Source organism: Ailuropoda melanoleuca, chromosome 3, assembly GCF_002007445.2.
Source record: "Ailuropoda melanoleuca isolate Jingjing chromosome 3, ASM200744v2, whole genome shotgun sequence".
NCBI classification, from domain to species: Eukaryota; Metazoa; Chordata; class Mammalia; order Carnivora; family Ursidae; genus Ailuropoda; species Ailuropoda melanoleuca.
In genome coordinates, this window is record NC_048220.1 from 84,299,026 (window position 1) to 84,305,025 (window position 6,000).

The following is a 6,000-nucleotide window of genomic DNA, read 5'->3' on the forward strand; positions in this document are numbered from 1 at the left end:
TGTCTGGACAGTGGGGGTGGCAGAGTCTTCTCTTACAAGAAGAGCTGGGGTTTAGAGGGCTTGAGGCCCCCAAGTCAACATCTCTAGGAGTTTGGTTGATTTTCCTGAGAGCATTTTCTCCGCTGTCGGAAATGCGCTGACCTTCTTGAGGATTCAAGGTTTCCGACTTTCCCTGCATGATTTGGCTGTTGATTTAGCAGTGTGTTCCCCAAATACTTACTGAGTTTCCTAGGCATCCTTCTCCCCCTGAGCATGCAATGGGGGAACAAAATACATACTGCCCTTACCTTCCTTCAATACTGAATCCATAGGGGGGACCGATGACTGTGTCCCACCCGTAATTGGCTGTGTGACTGTGGGTAGGTCCCTTTCCCTCTCGAGGCCTTAGGGTTTAGCTTACTCTCTTCTCCTGGTCTCCCCGCTTAAAGGCCTTCAATGGCCCTCTGTTGCTTACAGAGAAGATGGGCATCTCTGGCCCGGCCTTCGAGGTCTCTCAGAGCTGGCTGTACTTGACCTTTTCCACCACAGGCTCCTGCCCTCCCACTCCCATTTGCTCCGTTTTTATTTAACCAACACTCATACAACACTTTCTAGGTGCTTTCCAGGCACTGTCTAAATGCTTCACAACATTTAACTTGCTTGATCCTCATAGAACTCCCTTGAAATAAGTATTGTGATTCTCGCCATCTCCATTTTCAAGATGACGACACTGGGACACAGAGAAGTGAGTAACTTGTGTGGGTCCACACAGCTACTAAATGGTGTGGCTGGGATTTGAAACTGGGCAGCCAGACTTCCAGCTCGTGCACTCCACTGCTGCTAAGTTACTGTTCTCTGTCCTCGGCACCAACCCTACTCTCTCCTTTCCTAGGTGCGCTCCAACAGCCATTGCCCACTTCTGCAAAGCCCTCCCTGATGCCTCCCAGGCTGAAAGGGTTCTTCTTAGCTCTGTGTTCCCACAATGCCTTGCACATCCCTTCCTTCCCACAGGGTTCTGCTATTCTGGTTTGTGTCCTGTCTTCTCTGCTGGATGCTGAACACCTCAAGGGCTGAAGCTATGTGTCACCTTCTCTGCTTGCTCTGTGCCCGGCCCAGCGTGTTCATATTATCCATTCTCCATGCAGTAACCAGAGGCATCTTTTTAAAGCAAATTCAGTTTATATCACTCTCCTGCTTAAAATCATTCAGTGACAGTCCGTTGCATTTAGAATAAAATCCCAAATCTTGACCATGGCTTAGAAGGCTCTGCATGAGGGACTGGTCCCTGCCCCCTCTCCACCCTCCTCTGCTGCCACTTTTCCCCTCGCTCCCTGCTCCAGGTACACCGGCCTCCTGCCTGTCCCCACAGAGACCAGGCTCACATTTAGGGCCTCTTCCCGAGCTGTTTCCTTCGTCTGGAATGTGTGGCCCCACATCCTCCCGTGACTGACTGTTTGTTATTGGGGCCTGAGTGTCATGTTGCCATTTCAGACAGACCCTCCTTATTGGTCCGTCTGTCTGCTTAAATGTTGTCATATTTACTTTTTAATTGTTATTAATGACTGTGTCTACTGCAAGTCTGTAAGCCCCACGGGAGCAGGGATCTGAGGTGTCTTGTTCCATACCTGGAACCATGCCTGACGCCGAACAGCCACTCAGTGAGTAAATGTTAGAGGGAGAATAAATGCTCGCCAAGGTCCCTTTGGAATCAATCCTACCTATTGCAATTCAACTAGGCCCAGATAATATAATATAATACAGCTTTCCCCTTCTATTTGAAAGTAGAGCGTTCTTATGAAACCCTTTGTAAACCAAAATGGTGCACAGCAAAGAAGCAATTACCATTTTGTAAAAGTGAAATCCTCTTCAAACTTCTTTTGGTTAGAAAAGTGACCTACTGATGTAGGTCTTCCGTAAAAGTGATGTGACATAAAGCGAACATTCAGATAGTGGGGAGAACCTATATCATCATAATAAAATCTAATCTAATCTAATAATGTATGTGTTATAATATATCTGAATTGGTCTCATCTCAGGCTAAAAGCTGGGATAATTTCACAAGCTGAAATTCACTATCTTTATCACCTTCCTATGTCTCGCCTGCAGTCATATGCCCAGAAGGGGGGCAATTTTATTGACCATTCTCTGCTGACTTCTCTTCACCAGGGATGCTTAGAACCCCTTACATGTACTTTAATTTGTCCACCTAAGGCTCAGAGAAACTTGTGCGATACCGCCTTCCCCATTTTGCAGGCAGGGACATCCCTGAAAAGCAAAATGGTGACTTCACAGCAATCGCATTTCATCAGTAACAGGAGAGACTTCATGCTCCAGAAAGGCACAAGAGCTCTGAGTCCTGCCAGGACCTGGGCCAAACGCTACTCGCACCTCAGAGGAACGGTGGTCTGTAGCTGAGAGGGATGTGCAGCCTAATTTGGGGCAGATGGAAAAAGCGAGGCTTCACATGCATCTGGTTAAGACAGTCGGGGTGGGCAAAAACGTGCAGAAATGAGGTCTGGGTGCCTGACTGCAGAAATTTGTTAATGAGAACCAAGGGATGGGGCAGGAGATGCACACGGTGGCCAGAATGTAGATATCACCGCCTGATATCTGTAGATTTCCTTCAGAAGGATATGGAAGGGAAACATGTCAAGGTGTCTCAAAGACCGACTGCTATACGTTTTCATCCTCTTGAGAACCAGAAAGGACGTTTCTTGCCCCACTTCCCCATTCTCCTTCCAGCTCTTTGAGCTTGGGAAGCAAATGGCATCCCAGTTTTATGGACTGAGAAACACTAGGACCTAATCTTTCAGGCAGAATGGTGAACTGACAAGAACTCTTGATTATGAGCTTAAAGGTCTTGCCTCTGGTCTCAGCACTGTGGAACTTTGGGTAAATTCCTCCCTGTTTCTGACCCTTGTCTTCCTCATCTCTAAAATGTGGCTGTTGGGTATGACGATTTCCAAATCAAGGATTTCCATGACTTCAAGCTTTCTGTCCTCATAAGCTTATGGTTCAGATTTATTTGAAAGGGAAGCTCTTACTTTTGTTTTTTTCTTGATGGGGCTCAATTTGTCTTTTGGTCACCCTTGCAAATAGTTACTGGACTCTGGCCACAGTGTAGGTAGTGAAGGTAAACAATTCTGGCTTGGTAAAATCTGTTGAGGCTGATATACCCTCCATTTTTTTCTGAAATAGTTTCTCTAAGAATGCACATGGCTCATCACCATAGGGTAAAACTCTCTCAAAACTTTCCGCTAAGGACAGGAATGTTCAGAACAGATTGTGGAAGGAAAGTCATAGTTTTGAGTTAGAGACTTCCAAGGTAGGACAACATTTGAATGGCAGGGTGTTGTTGTTGATGTTAAAAATCTTTCTGCACTAAATGATATGATGTTTTGGGTTTGCTTCAAATAAGTGTGTGTGTGTGTATGTGTGTGTGTGTGAGTGTGATGAGAGTGGGTGTGGGTATAGATGAAATAAGATCGGCCAACTGTTGAAGCTTGATGATGGGTACGTGGGGTTTATTATAGTATTCTTTCTATTTTTTAAAAATAAGGTTGAAATATTTCATCACAGAAGGCCCTTTGGAGACTGGCTCCAGCTTTTCTCTCTACTCTTACTTCACAATCCTCATCTCGAGGACTCTCCAGCACAGTGACGTCACCCTGATCTCACCCCTTTTGGCCTTTCCACACAGTTCCATCTGTTTGAGGTACCTTTCCCCTTCTCTCACCACAGCTCATCACTTCTGCCTCTGAGATCCCATCGCCTTGTGTACTCACCTTGATTATAGCACTTATGGCATCATATTGCAACTGATTTCTTTTCTGCTTCCTCTGCTGGCCTGTGCCCTCCCCAGGACACTTCTCTATCTCCCCAGTGCAGAGCCAGTGCACATAAGAGATCTTCAGCACATGTTTACAGAGGGAATAATAGCAGAAACGATAGCTCTTTTTTTGAGTACTTATTATGTGCCAGACACTGCCCTAAGCTCATTATATAGGTATTTCATTAAATCCTCACCACAAGTGGGTACTATTAACCTGTCTTCTCATCACTCTCCCAAGGTCCTGTGCTAGTAAGTGACAGAGCTGAGATTTGGACTCAGAATGGAAACAACTCTGCTCTTCTCCCTGCATCGTTTCAAAACACTTCTCCGTGAATGCTATACAACAGGCCCAGGATTTTGGGGAGCCTGAGCTTTAGGCCCATTTCTGCTACTAAATTGCCGATTGACCTTGGGCAAATCACCTCTGCCCCCTACGCTGACTCCCCGGTAGAGACTACCAGTGATTGAGAGGGTCACGTGAAGCAAGGGCCCTCCACGCTTCTGCTCCAAGAGAAAAGGTTTCCTCTTACACATTTGGTTTTCTGCCGCGGAGCTGGCTTCCCAGTTTGGGAGCCTCCCAGCTTCTCATGCTCCTTCAACCTCTTTTCTTTCTAATTGCAGCCTCCCCAAGCCAAGCTTCGGTTCACAGCCTGCTGCCTGGGTCCCTCCGTTCCCCCTTCCTTCCTCTCCGGCTACACTCCGGAGGTGGGGGCGGAACCCTGGGAAGGAGGGAGGGAAAAGCAAGTAGCTGCCCGGTTCCGGAGGCTTCCCCGCGGTTTCTCGGGCCCCCTCCCCCACGGAAACTCAGCCTCACACTTTCTAGGGATGTTCCAGGGACAGCCTGAGTCAGTGATTGCAGCTGTCAGCCTCCGGCATCTGTGTTAGGCTCTCCGAAGGAAGTCCATGGTCCTGAGCTAGGGTGGAAGTGGGGGTCTGGAAGGAAGAGGGGGCAGCGCACTCCTCCCTTCTATCCTAGGCCCAGCCCGCCCCACTGGACTCCAGGACCCTTCTGTGCCTCTCTCCCCTTCCACCCTCTTTCCGACTTCCAGCTGGGACCCGCCATTGCACGGCCAGGCCTTAGCGAACTGCAGACCCAAGCCAGAGACGCGCGATTGTGACTGGGCTCCCCTCCCCAGCTCGCCCGAGACACTGCTCTGCGGGAAGCCGAAATCCCCGATCGATGCAACCACCCACCCCCGAGAAACGCGGGAGGCCCCAGCCCCTCGGCTTTGTTCGCGGCTCGCCAGGAAGCAGGCGGCCGGTGAGAGCTGCCTGCCGCCGCGGTGTTGACGCCGGGAGCGGAGTCCACGGGGACGAGGGACTGTCCTCGGAGGCCGTGGCACTGAACCTAGAAGAGCCGGTGGAGAGCGGTTGTCTGCGGGTGCAGTGCTGACCCGGCGAGAGGACCCCGGCGGGGGCGGGAGCTGTCCCCGAGGTGGTGCTGAAGCGAGAAGGAGCCCGTGGCGCCCTCCGCCTCTCCCCGGAAGAGCCGGTGGCGGCTGAGAGCTACCGGGAGAAGGAAGGAGGGCCGGAGGCAGCCACCCTTAGGGAGCTCAGCGGCGTGGGGCCTATGGCTAGGGTCTCTCCGGCGAACCTGCTCCAGCGGAGGAGGTGGCGGCTCAGCAACAGAGAGCGAGCGTGCGTTCTACGAACCTGTTGGAGGCTGCAGCTCCTCCGCGGCCGACCAGGGCGCCCGGGACCGAGATTCTGGCGCGCGTCTCCTTCCCCTTTCTGCACTCCTCCGCGGAGGCGCTCCCTCCTGCCTGGGCTAGCACATGTGCACGCGGGGGGCGCCCAGCCCCTCTTCGGTCCGCCCAGAGTGTCAGCCAAGCTGCAGGGCACAAAGCCGAGAGGCCTCCCCCAAGGGCAGACCCGCTCCCAGGGAGACCCAAGCTTCCTGAGATAGGAGGCGGGGGCTGGCGACGGGGACGAGAGAGGGCGCCAGCAGTGAAACCAAGAGGAGACATGGGGAGAGCTCCCCATAGAGTCAGTTCTGCCCTGAAGTTTGGGAACATAGGGTCCTGTTACTTAGACGACAAAGGGCAGTCTGCCTTGGAAGTCTACTCCACGCCCCCCACCCTCGCCCATTTCCGTGACCAACAACCACATGCAAGTGTTGTACTTGCTCTGTTGCAGTACCTCTAGTCAGTGCCTCTAATATCTCATTCCAGTCCATTATCTACAATGTC

The 6,000-nt window shown here is 51.1% G+C and overlaps 1 protein-coding gene across 1 annotated transcript in view; it reads right to left on the reverse strand.

The window, feature by feature from the left end:
* Positions 1-5,713, reverse strand: part of CPLX2 (complexin 2) — an 82,707-nt gene extending 76,994 nt beyond the window's left edge. Inside the window, exon 1 of the mRNA XM_019802285.2 lies at positions 5,465-5,713. The gene's annotated coding sequence lies outside the window, so the exon portion shown is untranslated. The remainder of the gene's footprint in view (positions 1-5,464) is intronic.
* Positions 5,714-6,000: the final 287 nt, after the last annotated feature.